Here is a 21,319-nt window from a genome sequence, read left to right as displayed (position 1 = left end):
ATACTCTCCTAAATGTTGAGGAAACATGAAAAGGAAGGGAGATTTTTTTCTTTTGCTAATGTACTGATTTGCAAAATTTGATTCTAAAAACACTTGTTTTTTAAAAAACATTCTCAACAATGAAAACGTTCTAAACTTAGAATTTGGCGATGGTTGTACAACTCTGTTAATACATGACAACCTTTCATTTATATACTTTAAGATGTAAATTTCATGTTATATGAATTATAACTCAATAAAGATATATATATATATATATATATATATATATATATATATACACACACACACACATTTCAAGGTTCAGAAAATGGCGTGCCACTCCCCCACCCCACTCTATCCCAACTTCAGTGCTGGTCTGCTTTAGCTCCCAGGACCTCTTTTTGGTATGTATTCTTCAGAGTATTTAGAAGGAATTCTTTTTTCTCTTCTTATTTAGTTTCTCATTATTCTGCAGGAGCCACTTGAGTGCCCAGCTGCTGTCCATTCGCTACACTTATCCCACCTGATGGAATGCTGTCGAAAGAAACATCACTGCAATGCCTGATAAACTGACACAGGTCCCAGACCCAATAAGAGTGAAACCATCCCCCTATTTAAATGAAATTATGGCTGATGAGAAGGACAAATTAATTCCTCTGCCCCAATATTACACAAAACTTTGGATGCTGCCATTGTTACAATTTTATTTTCCCCAGGATCTCAGAGTCCCACCTTCATTCTTTTAGTTTAGTGTCTCAGCTGGGTCTCCACCTGTAGAAGACTGGAATAGAACAAACTATGCCTTCGATGATCTGTAAATCCAACGGGAAACAATGTAATAAATATACTGTGTTTGCTAACCAAATCTGTGTAGGATTAGATTAATTGACTGATTATTAGACGGATTAACACATCATTTTTTTCTCTTTCCTACCCTACTTCTTGTTTTAATGATATCTTCCAAGTTTTATTTCTCAAAGCTTAACCCCTTACGTCATACAAGAGGACAACAACTTGTGAAATAAATTTCTGTTGGCCTTAACTGCTAAATGCTGAAATAGATTTCAAGTACTGTGAGTGTTTTTGAAACCACCTAAATCTGGAAGCCACCCTACCAGGAACAAGGGTTGCAGAGTGAGTAAGCCAGACATGTAGAAATAAAGATGACAAACTGGAAGGCAATTAATGCCTGTAATGGAGGTAGGGAATGACGAGTTAGTAAGAAATTTTCAAATACTGTCTGCCATAAAATATCCATGCTTATTTTAGCAAATATGTAAAATGTTTAAGAATTAAACATCTTTTAAAAAATCACATGCACTCATTACCCTGCAACAAAACACACACAGATGAGTGCACACACTTAAACATACATATTCAATTAGTATATAAAGTTAACATCCTGCTAAGTACAATACTATATCATGAGCATTTTGTCTAGCCAATATTCTATGAAAACATAATTATAATTATTACAGACTTTTCTAGAAAATGAATATACCGTGATTTATCCAATTATTTTCCTATTAACATACATTTAGTGATTCCAGTTTTTCACTGTGACACAGTATCTTCTTAGATAACCTCACTTATAGTTTTGTTTTAACATTTTTTATTATTTTCTATTTAATCTAATGTTAGGGTTTTACTATATAAGGTGTATACATTATTGTAGTGATCTTTCCACTGGATGCCCAAAGCTCTCCGTAAGTTTAGTGAATAACAGTATGATGCCCAAATATATGAAAGTTTTTCTCATCTTTAATTTTTAGCATTTTGCACTATATTTTCTTTTGAATAAATTAAACAATTCATTTAAAGTGTCAAGTAATGTGAGTGTTTTTGAAACCACCTAAATCTGGAAGCCGCCCTACTAGGAACAAGGGTTGCAGAGTAACTAAGCCAGACATGTGGTGTCATTCATATCCTTTCATAGTGTCTCATATAGTGAGGCATCATACATAATTAATTATAAATTTTGTTACTAATAATGATGTACACATAGGTGCTCAATTACTAGGAAAATGAATGCTTTAACTTATCATTCTTATTATAAGTGGGTTGAATTATGTCATATTTATTGACCATTCATATTTCTTCTGTGAATTTTCTTGTCTTTTATTATCAGTATATTTCTTTTTTCTCTAGATTTTGTGTTAAAAAGCACTAAAATGTGTTGTAACAATATTATCTCTTTATTACTTTTGTTTTGAATATTTTCATTAATTTATCAATTACCTTTTAATTTCTTATGAGTTATTTTACATAAAAAGTTTATAATCATTAGTTAAATACATTGGGCTGGATGTGGTGGCTCATGCCTGTAATCCCAGCACTCTGGGAGGCTGAGTTGGGTGGACCACCTCAGGTCAGGAATTCGAGACCAGCCTGGCCAACGTGGCAAAACCCTGTTTCTAACAAAAATACAAAAATTAGCTGGGCATGGTGGCACATGTCTGTAATCCCAGCTACTCGGAAGGCTGAGGCTGAAGAATCACTTGAACCTGGGAGGCAAAGGTTGCAGTGAGCCCAGATTGTGCCATTGCACTCCAGCGTGGGCACAACAGACAAGATTCCCTCTCATAAATAAATAAATAATTTTAAAACATTATTATATATGCTATTATTTTCATACTTAGAATAGCTTTTCCCAAAATTTAATCTATGAAACACTAGGCTTCTAAAAAGCTTTGTTAAATAAATAAATCATCTCATAAATTTGCAGAAAATGAAGATATATAAATTTAAGTGGTTTTCTTTCATATTTTTTATGTTTGTAGGAAGCTAATATGCATTGTAGTGCCAAACAGCATTTACAAAACATATTTGACCATGGCACCCTCCATTCATAACACATTTCGTAGGATTAGTGTGTCTCTGAACACATTTTAGTTGACCTACATAGAAACTGTTAATCTAAGACCAGATAAAAAAGTTAAAGCAGGCCAGGAACTGTGGTTCATGCCTATAATCCCAACTCTTTGGGAGGCTGAGGTGGGTAGATCACCTGAGGTCACAAGTTCGAGACCAGACTTGACAACATGGCAAAAACTCATCTCTACTAAAAATATAAAAATTAGCTGGGGGTGGCCATGCATCCCTGTAATCTCAGTACTCAGGAGGCTGAAGCAGGAGAATCACTTGAACCCGATAGGCAGAGATTGCAGTGAGCCAGCATTGCATCACTGAACTCCAGCCTGGGCAACACAGCCAGACTTCCTCTCAAAACAAAAAAAAAGAAAAGAAAACGTAAACCATACTTTAAAAAAAAATTAGAAGCCTTATTATACATTCATTTATTTGTTTGCTTTATTTATTTAACAACTTTTCGTAAGTTATTTGTTTTGTAAATATTATGGGTTAGGGCTCTTCTTTTTTTAATCCAATAATTAATTCTCCCAATACCATTTGTTTAGAAACTTACATCTTTTAATCCTTTGGTTTGTGATGCCTCTGTTTTTGCCATAAGCTAAATTATTACACATACTATAGTGTGTCCAAATACTGTCTATTCTGTTCTATTAATCTGAGTGTAATTTCATGAACTGGAACCATAGTGTTTTAACATCATAACACAAACACCTGTCTTAATATATTAAAAGATGTGAATTATTTTTCTTTCCCCATAATGTTAAGAAATACATTTATCTATTTATTCTCACAATGAATTTTCAATTATTTTATCATAATCTCAAATAACATTTATTAACCTTATCATTAATTTGAAAGTTATTTGCACACTTTAAAAAATCCAGTGCTCTGTTATGGGAATAACATTTCTATTTTTATTATATTGAAGTTTTTATTTATATTGCTTATTAAAGTATTTTAAGACTCCTCATATAGATTATACATATTTCTTAATAAGATATTACTATTTTGTGAATAGTACCTTTTGACATTATGTACACAAATTGGTTATTGCTGCTGTACAGAAAAACTTTCAACTTTTGCCATTTAATTTGTATATAATCACTGTAATGAACTTTAATATTAATTTTCAGAGTTTTGCAGATTATTCTCTTGAGTTCTCTATTTAAATAGTCATATGGTCTGCAAATAATAATAAAAATTTGTCTTCTCTTATTTCAGTATTATATTTTATTGCCTTGGCAAGAAAATCAAAGTCTGTGTTAATTAGTAAGGGTATTAGCAAATACTTTTTTATGAAATATAATATTCAATAGTTTAAAAAATAATTTTAAGGTATGCGATCAATTCATAATTTGGTAGGAATTAATTTTTAAAAATTAGGACTGAGTGTTGGGTGCTATTGAATGCATTTTTACCAACAAATGAGATCAAAATAAATCTTATGGGATTTCTTCTTTTCTTATCTATTTGTATCTATCCACCTACCTACTTATACCTACTTATCTCACTGTCTCTCTACATATAAAAATATTCCTCTATACATTAAGATGTGTATATATGTAGTTGCATGCATAACCTATACTACAACACACAAATACACATTTCTATGTCTATTACTAAAACACCTGACTTTTCTTGGCTAAATTCTGATTGAGGTTCTAAAGGTTTCTACAGGTCATGTCTTAGAGCTTAATACTCTCAAATGGTTTTCTTATGTGATCTCAGAGTTCTGTAATAAATTATTTTCAGATTCTTCTTGGGCCTCAGTAAAATGTTCTCTTTATCTTTCCTTATTAGACCTTGCGTTATTGTTTTGCTTTTTCTCCTAGCTATTCTTAGGTCAAAGACATCCAGATTCAGTGTTTGCCATCAGACAATGTATCAATTTCATTTGCTGCTGCTCACTGTCTACCAGGTGCTCACTGAATCACCTTTTTATATCGGTATAGATTAAAGGGTACCTAATGTCTATGAGTCTTCACCATACATCAGTGTCTAATAAAAGTTTATCAGCATCAGGTCTCTGGACTGAAATGGAACCATTTTCCAACTCTGTTGTCTGTATTATTGACCTCCTGCAGATAAAGTATAAAGGGAATACTCTTCTGCTTATGGAGCTTCTGCCTATAGTCCATTTATGGTTCCACACCTAGAGGATGATGTTTTCTAAGTTGTAACTCCCCCTGTTCAACCCTGTAACACCTGCTTTTGTTCTCAATTCAGATGTACATACTTGTGTGTTGTGGGGTTGGAAGAGGTGTCAGAGGAAGGTGGAGGATGAGTGAGCCTTGAAGGATGAGTGTTGCTTAAGAAGCAACACTTTTACATAAGGATGACTGCCCAGTGTTCTGTTAGGTTCTGACCTGGTGTCTCTAGATTGTGGGTATTCAGTAGTTGAAATGAGACGTCTGCCTGTATTTTTTTTGTTTTTTTTTTGTTTGTTTGTTTGTTTTAAGGAAACCTGACTCCTCTGTTGTAGGGAAAGAGATTGAAGAAGACCATTAATTATTTTTATCATAATCTTCCATTACTCTGCTGTTCAGTGAAAGCCTTTCTCCCAACCACTTCCAAATCAAGCACTATGTTCTCTGACAGTCTTAATTTTCTGTGTTTCTATGAGTTGCATCTTTTGTTCTATCTTCATAGATTTGTTGGGAAGTGGGGAGACATTAGAGACACTGATTGAATAATTACTTTGTAGGTGCCCAATTAGAGTAGAACCTCGGGGAAGACATTCAGGATTTTCAAATGAGGATAAAATTCACAGAAATAAATTGGAAGAAGTTTAGTCCATTCTGTTCTAGAACATTTCAATCTGTTTTATAAAATAAAAAATTAAAATTAAATAAAAATCTTTAGTCAGAGACTTAGAAATTTTAAACTTACTTTATGTAATGATCACATGATAAAACTACTTCAGATAAAAATGCTATGAAGCTATTACACCATATAGATTCTCAAAGTAATTATTTAAGACAATGAGAAAAATATAGTATACAAGTAACTACTTTTCAAAATTATTACTATTTAGGTATAGAATAATTTTTGTAAAGAATAACAAAATGCTTAAAAACATATTGACATATCAACAATTTATCTGATCATTTTGAAATTATCCTCAAAGGGATTTTGTAAATTTTCAGTTTCCCCCTAGACACTTGTATTAATCTAAGTTATCCAGAGAAACAGAACCAATAGGAGACACACATACACACACACAAACACACACACACTCAATATAAGGAATTGGTACACACAATTTAAAAGGCTTGGAAGTCCAAGATCTGCAGTCAGAAAGAGCTGATAGTGTGTGTACGTTTCAGTCCAAGTCTGAAGGCAGGAGACGACTAATGTCCCAGCTAGAAGACAGTCAAGCAGAAAGAAAAAACCGCTTTATTCTATTCAAGCCTTCAACAAATTGGATGAGGTCTACTCATATTATGGATGATATTAACATTCAAATCAGTAGACTGAGAGAAATCTGTTTCACTCAGTCTACTGATTTGAATGTTAATGTCATCTGGAAACACCCCCATAGACACACCCAGAATTATGCTTAACCAAATATCTGAGTACCACATTGTCCACTTAAACTGAGACATGCAATTAACCATCACAAGTCCACTTCTTTATCAACTTTGCACCCATATGCATTTCTTTAAACTATACCTGATCTCCAAATGAAGATGATAACAAGGTCATAATTATGTCTAACATGATATAACTAAACTGCATATAATCAGAAACACACTAACCCTTTCCACAGAGGAGTCAAAGTCCTTAAATGATATTTAATCTTCTCCTTAATATCCTATAACTTAAATGCCATGATATAAAATTAACCACACTTAAATACTATGATATAAATCCAAATATCTTACATCATATAATAATAAAATAAAGGAAGAACGAAAACAAAGGTATATACACATACACACACAAACATGTTTATAACAAAATAAGAAAGAAATATTCATGACAATTATGGTCTTCATTTCTGCAACTGGACACGTAGTCACAGCTAGTACGTATAACTTCCTTCTTTCACTACTCATTCTGTATTCCCATTGCCTTCAGCAAGCACCTCAGTTGGTCATAGTTCTTTACCTAGTAGAAGGATACGAGCCTTCATTCCTAAAGGATATAAGCCATTAGTTTTCCTGCCAGGATTTGATTGTTGCAGTTTTTCATTGACCTTAATCATATGGCATGGTAATACTAAGAGATGATGGGAAAGATCTTCGGTATACCAAACATACTCTTCATTACCTTCATTGTGTAGTAGCAGTCCAATTTCCACTTGGAAGTCATGTGGTCAGCAAGCACGGTAACTGCTTTCTTTGCTTATTGATTCAGAGGCATGAAGAGTTCAAAGTAGTCAGGCTGTAATCTTAACTTCCAGTTCAATGAAACATGTTCTTATGTTTTTTGATAGAAGCATTACTCCCTTCAGAACTAAGAATTCCAGGCCAGCAGAACATAAGCTGACAGGAACAGGAAGAAAAATTTTGCTAATAGGTCACTAAAGTTAATAGTGAGTGATGCCACTCCCATTTCCACTCCTTGATTCTTGGACACATGCATCCTGGCTATCAGACAAATGGCACAATATATTGAACTCAGAGAATATATATCCTTCCATAGACCCTGCCCTAACCCTGCAAGTTATTGCCATATATTTGGAAGTATAAAGGAGTCTTCAAAAGGCCATTCTACCTGTCTATCAAGCCAGCTGTTTCAAGAAGGTGGGGAACACGGTAAAATCAGTAAATCTCTTAAGTGTGGGTCCATCACCACATTTCTTTCACTGTGAAGTGAGTATCTTGGTCACAAGCAATGCTGTGAGAAATATCATGACAGTGGCTAAGGTATTCTGTAAGTCCATAGATGCCAAAAACATTGCATGCAGGGGAGGAAAATCCATATTCAAAGTAAATGTCTATTAGGGATAAAAGCCTTTAAGATTAAAAAATAAAAATAGAAAACAGAGTAAATGTTTATTCTAGAAAGAACAGAACACAGTCCCTTCCATGATGAAAGCAGTATAATGTAATCAATCTCCTACTAGGTGGCTGGCTGATCACCCCAAGGAATGGTGCTATATCAGGGGTTCAGTGCTAGTCTCTGCTTCTGGCCAATTGGGCACTCAGCAGTGGTCACAGCCAGGTCTGCCTTTGTGAGTGAAATTCCATGTTGCTAAGTCCATGCATAAACTCCATCTCAGCCACCATGGCCACTTTGTTCATAAGTCCATTATATTATGACAGGGGTGACTACAGAAAGAGGCTGACTGAATATCCACAGAACAAGCCATTCTGTCTACTTGATTAGTAAAATCCTCCTCTGCTGAGTTCACCATCTGGTGAGCATTCAAATGGGACACAAATATCTTCACACTTTTTGCCCATTCTGAAAGGTGTGCATATCTCTAATCTAAATTTTCTTGTTACCAATTTTCCAATTATATTCCTTCCATGACACTGACCATACTGCCAAACCATTGATCACAGCCCAGGAATCAGTATATACATCTGACAGATTTTCCTTCTGAGCTAAATGAATAACCATGTTCTGCCTGATGGAAGGATTTCCCTTTACCATTCTCATTTAGGATGCCCAAGAAAAAGGCTACAGTGCTACAACTACCTACGTTCAGGTTGTGCCTGCATATAATTCACAACCCAGGCCCTAGACGTCTTCTTTTGCCAGCTGACCATCAGGATCTTCCAATGTGGCCATTGGTTTGGGCTGACAAAGAGAAGGCCGAGTAGCATAGAGAGGACCATAGGTTTGGGGCCACTTCTTCATGTAATTTACCTGTTTCCTTACAGTCTATTTGGGTCCCATCACATAAATATCACTTCCACTTTATTATGGAGTGCTGAAGTGCATGCCCAACTTTAGACCTTGTTGGGTCAGATAACACCCAGTTTATAATGAACAGCTCAGGTTGCATGGTAACCTGGTGGTCCATGCTTAAATATTCAGTCTCTACTGAGGCCCAGTAGCAGGCCAAGAGCTGTTTCTCAAAAGAGTATTTACTTGCAGAAGATGGCTGGGCTTTACTTCAAAATCCTAAGGACCTTCTTCATGATTCACCAGTAGGAGCCTGCCAAAAGGTTTCAAAAAGCACCTTTATCTGCCACTGAAACTTCAAGCACCAATGGATGCAATGGATCATATGGCTCAAGTGTCAGAGCAGCTTGCACAGCAGCTTGGACCTGTTGCACAGCCATCTCTTGTCTCCATTCAAAACCAGAAGCTTTTGGGGTCATTTGATAAATGAGCCCACTAAATGTTGTGCCCCTCCTCTTATTGATTTTTAAGGAAAGGCCAGTTGCAACAACTTATCCTTTACTTTAGAAGGGATATCTCAACATGCCCCACATCACAGGACCCTAAGAAATTTCCCTGAGGCACAAGGCCTCTGAATTTTTGACAAATTTATTTCACATCCCCTAAACACAAATGTCTTACCATTAAGCCTAGATTAGTTGCCACTTCTTGCTCATTAAGCCCAATTAGCATAATGTTATCAATGTAGTGGACCAGTATGATGTCTTGTGGTAGGGCAAAGATCCCTGCAAACTAAATGATGACACAGGGTTGAAAAAGTGATATCCCCCTGAGGTAGGACAGTGAAGGTGTATTGCTGGCCTTGGCAGCTGGAAGCAAACTGCTTCTATTGATGTTTAATAACAGATATCAATAAAAAAGCATTTGTCAAATCAATAGCTGCATGCCAGGTATCAGGGGATATATTAATATTAATTTGCTCTAGCAATGAAACCACATCTGGTACAGCAGCTACAATTGGAGTTACCACATGATTAAGCTTATGATAATCTACTGTCATTCTCCAAGGTTCCTCTATCTTCTGCACAAGCCAAGTAGGTGAGCTGAATGGGGACATGGTAGGAATCACTACATCTACATTATTCAAGTTCTTGATGGTGGCATTATTCTCTGCAATCCCTCCAGTAATTCAGTATTGCTTGTGGTTTATTATTTTGCTAGAAAGTCACCATTCTAGTGGTTCTCACTTGGTCTTTATTACTACAATGGTCCTTACATAACAGGTTAGAGAATCAGTGTGAGTATTTTGCCAGATGCTGAATGTATCTCTTCCAATTTTGTATCCCAATAACCATAGGATGGGGTCAAGGACACACTGGGCCCACAGAGACACATCTGAGCTAAAACTTCTTTGATTCTCTGGCTACCATAACCCTCTGCCCTAAATACTGAGCCACAGTGATATTTTGGGTCTCCTGGATTCAACATTATTTCATAGTTGGTGTCCAGTAGTACCTGAAAGTTCTGATTATTTTTTTTCCCAGTACACAGTTACCCTGGTAAAAGGCCATAGGTTCCCCTGGGGAAGACTAGGAGAAAAATTAACAGCAAGAATTTTCAGTACTTTACCAAGATCCTTTCTCTAGAGGTCTTGACCTTTCACTTCATTCCAGCAATTCCAAGTTTGAAAACTGGCTCAATCCTGATAATTGTTTGAGGGACTGTGACTCTGTTATTACAATTCAGGTTAGACTTTTGTTCATGTGACCTAGAACTTTTCTGCTTATATAAATCAGGAAGGAATGTAGTAGGCTTCCTATCTATTTCACTCTGGGAAATAGACAGGATCATGATCAACCAGCCAGCACCATAAGTTTGTGTGAATCAGGCTATTCTGATTGCGTTTTGACCCTGCTGTCCATTACGGTAACCACATACCCACCTTGCCTTTGATGGTTGAGTGCAGCCACCTGGGAACCAATGATTCCCATTGCCTTTAGTTTTCCCAGTGGTCTACAGGCACTACTGTAAGGTCTGGCCTACAGAGAACAGCAATCACAGAGCTCTTCAAGGATGCCATGACTCCTCTCACAAATTTATTTCTCATAGTACGGGTAATAAATAGGTATGTTTTCTGAACTCTCCTAGTATGGGTGAATAGGCCTTAAATGACAAATTCACTCTAATATTCTAATGTCCTTTTGAATCCCTTCCTCTATTTTAAACAAAGGCAGGTCCTGCATTTCTTATTTGCTCACTGTGGGAACAAATAAGTTCCTTTCTAACAAACAAATAAGAATGCTTTCTAACTAAGCAAACAAACTGTTAGAACCAACCATCTTTTGGTTCATCTTTCAACCAACTAAGCAAACAAGCTGTTAGAACCCTTTCTAACCCCTGAATATCCACAGAACAAATCATTCTGTCCACATGATTAGTAAAATCCTCCTCTGGTGAGTTCACCATCTGATGAACCTTCATGTGGGACACCAGTATCTTCACACTTTTTGCCCATTCTGAAAGATCTGCATACCTCTAATCTAACTCCTGAGCTATGATATTAAACACAGAATCTCTGTTATGTGAGTCCTTATCAATGAATTCATACTGATCCAACTTGATGTTCTTTCCACCCATTATCCCACACCCTTAATATCTATTCCCACATGTGTTCTCTGAATTTCTGCTTCCCTATGTTAGAAACCTGAAGCTGTTCCTTTGGAAAGTAGTATACCATGGGTCACAAGTAGTCCCTCCCTTTAGTGGCTGGCTAGAACTTTAGTCTAGTACTAGGTCTAGAAGCAAAGTGGGGTGGAAAGGTCAGGTCCTGAGAAGAATGAACATTGTCTTGCATGGAAACTGCCTCAGAGAAGGACCTTACAGTTTCCTTAGGCAATGCAGGATTAATACCCTCAGACAGGGGTGGAGAGGCTGAGACCACCAAGGTGGGAAAGCAGCTGTGATTAGAGAGGCCACTTCTGCTGGAGAGGAGCAGGCTTCTTCCACTGGCAAAGAAGACTTGTCAGAATTTAGGGGTTCAATGTCCTCAGCTTCATTAGGGTCTTCCTACACATCCATGTTACGACTTACAGGATCCCATTTTTTCCTAAAGGCCTCACTTTAACAGTAGACACATTGAGGGGCTGTGAGTTGAACTTGCATTGTAATTCAACCAACTGTACGACGAGTTCTGTATTTGATTTTTAGGAATCCCAGTTCTGTGGTTATAAAAGCTTCCAGATCATTTATCCAGTGCTTGAGCTGAGACTTTGAATTTCTGATCTCATTCTTTCCTTTCACCTTTGTCCAGTGACAGTAGAAGTAACTAGCCAGCCTCACTATATTCATGAGTGTCTTAGTTCATCCATGTAACTATAACAAAATATTAAACTGGGTAGCTTATAAACAACAGGAACTTAATTCTTCATAGTTCTGGAGTCTGGGAAGTCCAAGACCAATGTCTTGGAAAGAGTTCAAGGAAAGAGTCATTAGTATTGTTAAGTCTAATCAAATTAGGCCCAGAATTCCAAAAATCCCACAATCAATTCAGAAAACACATCCTTAAAGTTCTGTTCCTCTAGAACCACTTTCTGTACAAAATTCTATTAGTCTGGGTTCCCTGGAAAGCCAAGAGTAGAGTTGAAGTTTGCATCAGAAGGCCTGTGAACCAGGAGAGCAAATAGTGCATATTCCAGTCTGCATCCTCTAAGACCCTGAGAACCAGAAGACCCACTGATATAAGCCATGGTCAGAGTTTAAAGACAGAATGTTACCAGGTTTTGGGGTGCAGAGCTTCCCAGAAAGACCAAGGTTCTTGGTCTCTCACTCTCTCAAGAATGAGAGAGGGGACCACGGCAGGTGCACTTATAAAATAAATACTGGACCCAAAAAGACTTTGCAGAAAGTGATTTATTTAGGTAGAGAAAGAGAAAAAGGAGAAGAGAGAAAACTTCCACACGAGAGAGTGTGTGGAAGGGGATCCAAACATGGAGTCCAAAGGGGTGTGGAAGAAGAGGACTTTTAACCTGGGAGGAACCCCCACCTTCTCTAAGACTCCCAGCCAATGAAAGGAGTTCCTTAGAACTTCCACTGGAGTGACTGACTTTTGACCCTTTCCCACTCCTGTGAAAATTAAAACAGAGAGAGTTAAATCTCCCGGATGGAGAGAGATGGGAGTGGAGCATGGTGCTGGAAAGTTCTTGCCCTTAAAACTACTCCCCCTTGTAGACCTGGAAATAGAACACCTTTCCTCAAGAAGACTGATGTCTCAGCTGGAAAACTCTCAGGCAGAAAGAAAGAATTCTTTCTTACTCAGCTTTTTATTCCATTCAGACCTTCAATAGATTGGATGAGGCTTCTCTATATTAGGAAGATTCATCTATGTTTACTCCACCTACTGATTCGAATGTTAATCTCATCCAGAATCGTCCTCATCCAAAATAACATTTCACCAAATCTCTGGGCACCCCATGGCCCACTCAAATTGATAACTAAAAGCAACCAGTGCAACACTCTCCTTTACAGCACTGTTTCTTAGATTAGCATAATAGCTGAAGGAAATATACTAAAAGTCACCTGACAAATAAAAAATCATTTGTTTCTATGCCTTTTAATGCCATTGATCTTTTAACAGAATGCCATTGACTTTCTATAAAAAAAGTAAACAAAGTGAAATGTAATTTGGCTCCTTTCAAGGTTAATGTCTATTGTAACTTTCTCTTCTCTATGAGACAATTGCCTTAAAAATTCATGGAAACTCTTGCTTCTCTAGTTATTTTAATTGTGATGTTAGGGTGGTGATTTTAGGTATTTCCTGCTTTCTCCAATGGGCATTTAGTGCTATAAATTTCCCTATAAACACTGTTTTAGCTGTGTCTCAGAAATTCTGGTATGTTGTGTCTTTGTTCTCATTGATTTCAAAGAACTTATTTATTTCTGCCTAAATTTTGTTATTTACCCAATAGTCATTCAGGAGCAGGTTGTTCAGTTTCCATGTAATTGTGCAGTTTTGAGTGAGTTTCTTAATCCTGAGTTCTAATTTGATTGCCCTGTGGTCTGAGAGACTGCTTGTTATGCTTTCCATTTTTTGCATTTGCTGAGGAATGTTTTACTTTCAATTATGAGGTCAATTTTAGAATATGTGCAATGTGGTGCTGAGAAGAATATATATTTTGTGGATTTGGGGTGGAGAGTTCTGTAGATGTCTATTAGGTCCACTTGGACCAGAGCTGAGTTCAAGTCCTGAATATCCTTGGTAATTTTCTCTCTCATTGATCTGTCTAATATTGACAGGGGTAGCAGGGAGGGGTGTTAAAGTCTTCCACTATTATTGTGTGGGATCTAAGTCTCTTTGTAGGTCTCTAAGAACTTGCTTTATGAATGTGGGTGTTCCTGTACTGGGTACATATATATTTAGCATAGTTAGCTCTACTTGTTGCATTGATTGCTTTACCATCACCTAATGCCCTTCTTTGTCTTTTTTGAACTTTGTTGGTTTAAAGTCTGTTCTATCAGAGACTAGGATTGCAATCCCTGCTTTTTCTTTTTTTTTCTTTTTCTTTTTTTGAAAACAAATTAAAAGCTAGCAGAAGACAAGAAATAATTAAGATCAGAGCAGAACTGAAGAAGATAGAGACATAAAAAACCCTTCAAAAGATCAATGAATCCAGGAGCTGGCTTTTTGAAAAGTTTACAAAATAGATAGACCATTAGACAGAATAATAATGAAGAAAAAGAGAAGAATCAGATAGACACAATAAAAAATGATAAAGGGGATATCATCACTATTTCCGGTGAAATACAAACTACCATCAGAGAATATGATAAATACTTCTATGCAAATAAACTGAATATTTAGAAGAAATGGATATATTCCTGGTCACATACACCCTCCGAAGACTAAACCAGGAAGAAGTCGAATCCCTGAATAGACCAATAAAAAGTTCTGAAATTGAGGTAGTAATTAATAGCCTACCAACCAAAAAAAAGCCCAGGACCAGATGAATTCACAGCTAAAATCTACCAGAGGTACAAAGAGGAGCTGCTACCATTCCTTCTGAAGCTATCCCAAACAACTGGAAAGGAGGGACTCCTCCCTAACTCATTTTATGAGGCCAGCACCATCCTGATACCAAAACCTGGCAGGGACACAACAAAAAAAGAAAATCTCAGCCAATATCCCCGATGAACAATGATGTGAAAATCCTCAATAAAATACTGGCAAACTGAATCCAGCAGCACATCAAAAAGTTTATCCACCACAATCAAGTCAGCTGCATCCCTTGTATGCAAGGCTGGTTCAATATACACAAATCAATAAATGTAATCCATCACATAAACAGAACCAATGACAAAAACCACATGATTATCTCAAAAGACACAGAACAGGCCTTTGATAAAATTCAACATCCCTTCATGCTAAAAACTCTCAATAAACTAGGTATTGATGGAACCTATCTCAAAATACAAATAGGAAGAGAGAAAGTTAAATTGTCTCTGCAGATGACATCATTGTATATTTAGAAAACCCCATCGTCTCAGCCCCAGATTTTCTTAAGTTGATAAGCAACTTCAGCACAGTCTCAGGATACAAAATCAATGTGCAAAAATCATAAGCAATCCTATAAACCAATAATAGACAGAGAGCCAAATCATGAGTGAACTCCCATTCACAATTGATACAAAGAGAATAAAATACCTAGAAATACAACTTAAAAGGGTGGTGAAGGAACTCTTCAAGGAGCACTGCAAACCACTCCTCAAGGAAATAAGAGAGGACACAAACACATGAAAAAACATTCCATGCTCATGTATAGGAAGAATCAATATCATGGAAACGGTCATACTGACCAGAGTAAGTTATAAATTCAGTGCTATCCCCATCAAGCTACCATTGACTTTCTTCACAGAATTAGAAAAAAATACTTTAAATTTCATACTGAACCAAAAAAGAGCCTGTATACCCAAGACAACCCTAAGCAAAAAGAACTAAGCTGAAGGCATCATGCTACCTGACTTCAAACTTCAAAGGCTGCAGTAACCAAAACAGCATGGTACTGGTACGAAAACAAATATATAGACCAATGCAACAGAACAGAGGCCTCAGAAATAATACCACACATCTGCAACCATCTGATCTTTGACAAACCCGACAAAAACAATAGAGAAAGGATTCCCTATTTAATAAATGGTGTTGGGAAAACTGACTAACCATATCCAGAAAACTGAAACTGGACCCCTTTCATAAACTTTATACAAAAATTGACTCAAGATGGATTAAAGACTTAAATGGAAGACCTAAAAACCATAAAAACCTTAGAAGAAAATCTAGGCAACTATTCAAGACATAGGCATGGGCAAATACTTCATGACTAAAATAGCAAAAGCAATGGCAACAAAAGTCAAAATTGACAAATGGGATCAAATTAAACTAAAGAGCCTCTGCACAGCAAAAGAAACTATCATCAGAGTGAACAGGCAACCTACAGAATGGGGGAAAATTTTTGCAATCTATCCATCTGACAGAGGGCTGATATCCAGAATCTACAAAGAACTTAAACAAATTTACAAGAATACAAAACAACCTCATCAAAAAATGGGCAAAGGATATGAGCAGACACTCCTCAAAAGACATTTATGTGGCCAACAAACATGAAGAAAAGCTCATCATCACTGGTCATTAGAGAAATGCAAATCAAAACCACAATGAGATACCACGTCACGCCCATTAGATAGGCAATCATCAAAAAGTCAGGAAACAACAGATGCTGGAGAGGATGTGGAGAAACAGAAACCGTTTTACACTGTTGGTGGAAGTGCAAATTGGTTCAACCATTGTGGAAGACAGTGTGGTGATTCCTTAAAGATCCAGACCCAGATATAGCATTTAACCCATCAATCCCATTTCTGGGTATATACCCAAAGGATTATAAATCATTCTACTATAAAGACACATACACATATGTTTATTGCAGCACTATTATTCACAATAGCAAAGACTTGGAATTGACCCAAATGCCCATCAGTGATAGACTGGATAAAGAAAACATGGCACATATACACCCACCATGGAATACTATGCAGCCATAAAAAAGGATGAGTTCATGTCCTTTGTAGAAACATGGATGAAACTAGAAACCATCATTCTCAGCAAACTAACACAGGAACAGAAAAATAAACACCACATGTTCTCACTCATAAGTGCGAGTTGAACAATGAGAACACATGGACACAGGGAGGGGAACATCACACACTGGGGCCTACCAGAGGGTGGGGTGCTGGGAAGGGATAACATTAGGAGAAATACCTAATGTAGATGACGAGTTGATGGGTGCAGTAAACCACCATGGCACGCATATACCTACAAACAAACCTGTACATTCTGCACATGTATCAGAACCGTACTGCTTTCTCATGCTGAGACCTATTCTGTTTTAATGTGAAAAACTTAACACAGTCCCAAACCTACATAGCTGCTGACATCTACAAACCTTTCACACAATTACTTTATGATTTAGAAAGAGAGTATTAACTAGGAAAAACTCTCCTTATCTAAATTTATACTCTCCATATTTAAACTTTATAAGTTAATGATGTGGAATCAAAATATTCTAAAAGGCTTCTTGGTAAAATATACCACTGAAGAGACTTCACACTGTAATCTCATTAATCCTATTTTATAGATGGGGAAATTTAGACTTGTTGATGTTAAATGTCTCCCACAAGGTCATAGGAATAGATAGTGGCAATGCCAGGAAGGTGCAGGATATGTAAATAAATCAAAATTAAACGAGCACACTATTAATTTTTTAATTTTTAAAAAATATATATAATTAAAGGTCAGGTATCAGTTAAAGATTTGAGCTACAGATGTTAACATATACTCTTATCTCTTACCTTGCTTAGGTCACCCCACAAAAAGGTGACATAACAAATTAAAGAAAAAGAATATAAATATAAATATATATAATAAAGCCAGAGGGAAATTGGTCATGATTTAATTTAAAGATAGGGAACTGCAGGCACTGAAATTGTGAAATCAAAAATAGCTACCTTTAAGAAAGTAAATAAATTTTGTAATTCAATAGTATTTCATTTACTACTAAATATAAAACGACTTGTAACCTACTTTATGTTACAGTAATAGGAGTGTCTAATGATAATTTTACTTCATTTTCATATCTCTTTTATCTCAAAACTTCCTAAAATACCTTGCAAGTTTTAATTTATTAATTCATTCAAAAGTACATTCAGTCAGGTGAGGATCATTAAGAATGCCCACTCACATTTTTGATGAAATCATCCCACTTAATTGAGACCCACTAATCTGCCCTGCACAGTTTACAAATAATATCTACATTTTAGAAATATCTTAAACTCTATAGAATCATCCTTTATAAAAATAGATGAAGAAATCAGAGTGTTTACTTGTGTACTTCTTGTGGAACTCTATGCACAACTTGATCTGAAGTCATTTTTAAAAGTGGTATTATGACTGTAGTCATAATACCATTAGCTCTGTTTCTGGCTTTATCCCTTTGCCTTCAAGTTGAACAATGCCATTGTGTCATACAGACAGCTCATTTCCAATCCCCTAGTTGTGCCAGTTACATCCAGCAGATCACCATCTCCTAGCAATATATATTTGCACTAGAATTCTTGGCAATGTGCTCCACCTTCTTTCCCCTTCTAACTTCTGGTATACAGGACTCATCTCTATAAAAAATGGTGTTAATCTAATACAAATGGCTCTATCATCTCATTTCTCATAACATTCATTTTAATTTTGTTGCTTAGGTTGATATAAACAATAAAGACTGTTTTAAAGAGCATGTATATAAAATCAGTGGTACATCTATCTCAGTTATACTGAACTTAAAAATGAATGGAAATTTGTTAAGGGTCTGAGGCTAGCTGATGTACTATTTGGTAGCTAGTTTTCTTGATAATAAACCTTTAGTCAGGAAGTATACGTTGTACACACATACACTGAGAATGGAAACTATATTCTTGTAGGTGATTGACTTACAATATCTGCACTTCCAAGTTGGGCTAGCATCTGGCAGATTTCCCTTTACATATTTTATATGTGCTGCATCAAATTGGATTATTGATAAAATCTAAATTCACTTACTCTTGAATTTGGAACTTGAGAATTGCAGATCAGTGTATCTGCATAGTAAATACTAACCAAATATAAACTTACTTTTTTTTTTTCAAATTCCAAGTATTCACTGGACTAGAGAACTCTATTATCTATATAGAATTTAGATTTCCCTCCCAAGCACTGAACCAGTAATTCTCAACTAAACATTTTAAATGAGTCACTGCAAGCTCAACTTCATAACTGAAGACAGGAAAGAATTACTTTCATTTCTTTAAGTAACTCTACCTACACACAGTTTTTAAATGAATGCAATGACTGTTGTTTGAGCAATATCTCACACTTAGTTGGTCCTAAAGCACTTACAATTTGAGGCTATTGAATGTAGAATTGAAAACTCCGTTATATATGAAGCAAATCTCAGTGGGACTGCATTTCACCTCCCTCCGTACTCATCTTGGTTCAGCTGAGCTCTTCCAAACTCAGAATAGCATAAGAAATGGGTCCAGTGCTCATGCTAAAGTAGAAACCTTCACTTTAAAAAAAATTATACTTAAGTTTTGGGATACATGTGCAGAACGTGGATGTTTGCTACACAGGTATACATGTGCCATGGTGGGTTGCTGCATCCATCAACCGTCATCTACATTAGGTATTTCTCCTAATGCTATGCCTCCTCTAGACTTCCATTCCCAAACAGGCCCCAGTGTGTTATGTTTCCTTCCCTGCGTCCACGTGTTCTCATTGTTCAACTCCCACTTATGAGTGAGAATATGTGGTGTTTGTTTTTCTGTTCCTGTGTTAGTTTGCTGAGAATGATGGTTTCCACTTCATCCATGTTCCTACAAAGGACATGAACTCATCCTTTTTTATGGCTGCATAGTATTCCATGGTGTATATGTGCCATGTTTTCTTTATCTAGTCCATCATTAATGGGCATTTGGGTTGGTTTCAAGTCTTTGCTATTGTTAATAGTGTGGCAATAAACATATATGTGCACGTGTCTTTATAGTAGAATGATTTATAATCCTTTGGGTATATACCCAGAAATAGTATTGCTGGGTCAAATACTATTTCTGGTTCTAGATTCTTGAGGAATCGCCATACTGTCTTCCACAATGGTTGAACCAATTTACACTCCCACCAATGGTGTAAGAGGGTTTCTATTTCTCCACATCCTCTCCAGCATCTGTTGTTTCCTGACTTTTTGATGATCGCCTACCTAATGGGCGTGACGTGGTATCTCATTGTGGGTTTGATTTGCATTTCTCTAATGACCAGTGAAGATGAGCTTTTGTTCATGTTTGATGGCTGCATAAATGTCTTCTTTTGGGAATGTCTATTTATATCCTTTGCCCATTTTTTGATGGGGTTGTTTTGTATTCTTGTAAATTTAAGTTCTTTGTAGATTCCGGATATCAGCCCTCTGTCAGATGGATAGATTGCAAAAATTTTCTCCCATTCTGTAGGTTGCCTATTCACTCTGATGATAGTTTCTCTTGCTGTGCAGAGGCTCTTTAGTTTAATTTGATCCCATTTGTCAATTTTGGCTTTTGTTGCCATTGCTTTTGCTGTTTTAGTCATGAAGTATTTGCCTATGCCTATGTCCTGAATGATTTTGCCTAGATTTTCTTCTAGGGATTTTTATGGTTTTTAGGTTTTAAATTTAAGTCTTTGATCCATCTTGAGTTAATATTTACATAAGGTGTAAGGAAGGGGTCTGGTTTCAGTTTTCTGTACATGGCTATCCAGTTTTCCCAACACTCTTTATTAAATAAGGAATCCTTTCCCCATTGCTTGTTTTTGTCAGGAGAAACCCTCATTTTTAAAGGTTGCAGCTTTTCTTGACAAACGTATTAAATCAGTAACATAGAGCTAGTATTATACTTGTAATTATGAAGTAACACTGTGTTCTGGGAGAACTTGTTGCTTATAACAGATGAAAATCAAATTAAAAATAAAAAGCAAGAAAAAAAGACTGAATTGAAGGTCTTGGGTCTGAAGGTATTATATTGTCTGGGTTTCAGAAGACATCATATGGATTGATTATAAATAACAGGTTTCATTAAAAGGATGGGCCCCTGGAGAACGTCTTGCCAAAAGGCAGGTGTTAAAGACTGAATGTTTATGTCTCCTCGGAATTTGTATGTTGAAATCTAATCCCCAGTGTTATTTGGAGGTGGGGAAATTTAGGTGGTGAGCCCTCGGGAATGGGATTAGTGCCTTTATAAATGGGACCCAAGGAGTTCTTTGTACTTACACAGCAAGTACAAAGGTGAGGACACAGCAAGAAGACAACTGTCTTTTATCCCAAAAGCTGGTCCTCGCCATACAGTGAGTCTGCTGGCACTTTGATCCAGGACTTCCCAACCTCCAGAACTGTGAGAAAAAATTTCTGTTGTTTATAAGATACACAGTGTATGATGTTCTGTTATAACAGCCCAGGCAGTCTAAGACATCAGGAATAAATTAGTTCATTTTAGATTTATTCTTTCAACCATCCTTTACTGAGTAGCCATTCTATATGTGAAGAAACTACAAACAGACCTAATTTAAATATGCCTC

General features: G+C 36.4%; 1 long non-coding RNA gene across 3 annotated transcripts in view; it reads left to right on the top strand.

Annotated features, from left to right (window-relative positions):
- Positions 1 to 21,319, top strand: part of LOC105711428 (uncharacterized) — a 643,388-nt gene that overhangs the window by 581,296 nt on the left and 40,773 nt on the right. For 2 of the 3 annotated variants that reach the window (XR_010336556.1, XR_001106003.2), the window contains one exon: positions 458 to 2,033. The exons of the other annotated variant lie outside the window; for it this stretch is intronic. This is a non-coding gene — a long non-coding RNA (uncharacterized LOC105711428). Of the gene's footprint in view, positions 1 to 457; positions 2,034 to 21,319 lie in introns of those variants that run through there. 3 annotated transcript variants of the gene reach the window in all.

The sequence above is a fragment of the Aotus nancymaae genome, unplaced genomic scaffold (genome assembly GCF_030222135.1).
Source record: "Aotus nancymaae isolate 86718 unplaced genomic scaffold, 86718_ANA_hifiasm-v0.15.2.pri h1tg000040l, whole genome shotgun sequence".
NCBI classification, from domain to species: Eukaryota; Metazoa; Chordata; class Mammalia; order Primates; family Aotidae; genus Aotus; species Aotus nancymaae.
The sequence above is the reverse complement of the archived record's forward strand: the minus strand, read 5'-3'. Positions and strand labels throughout refer to the sequence as shown.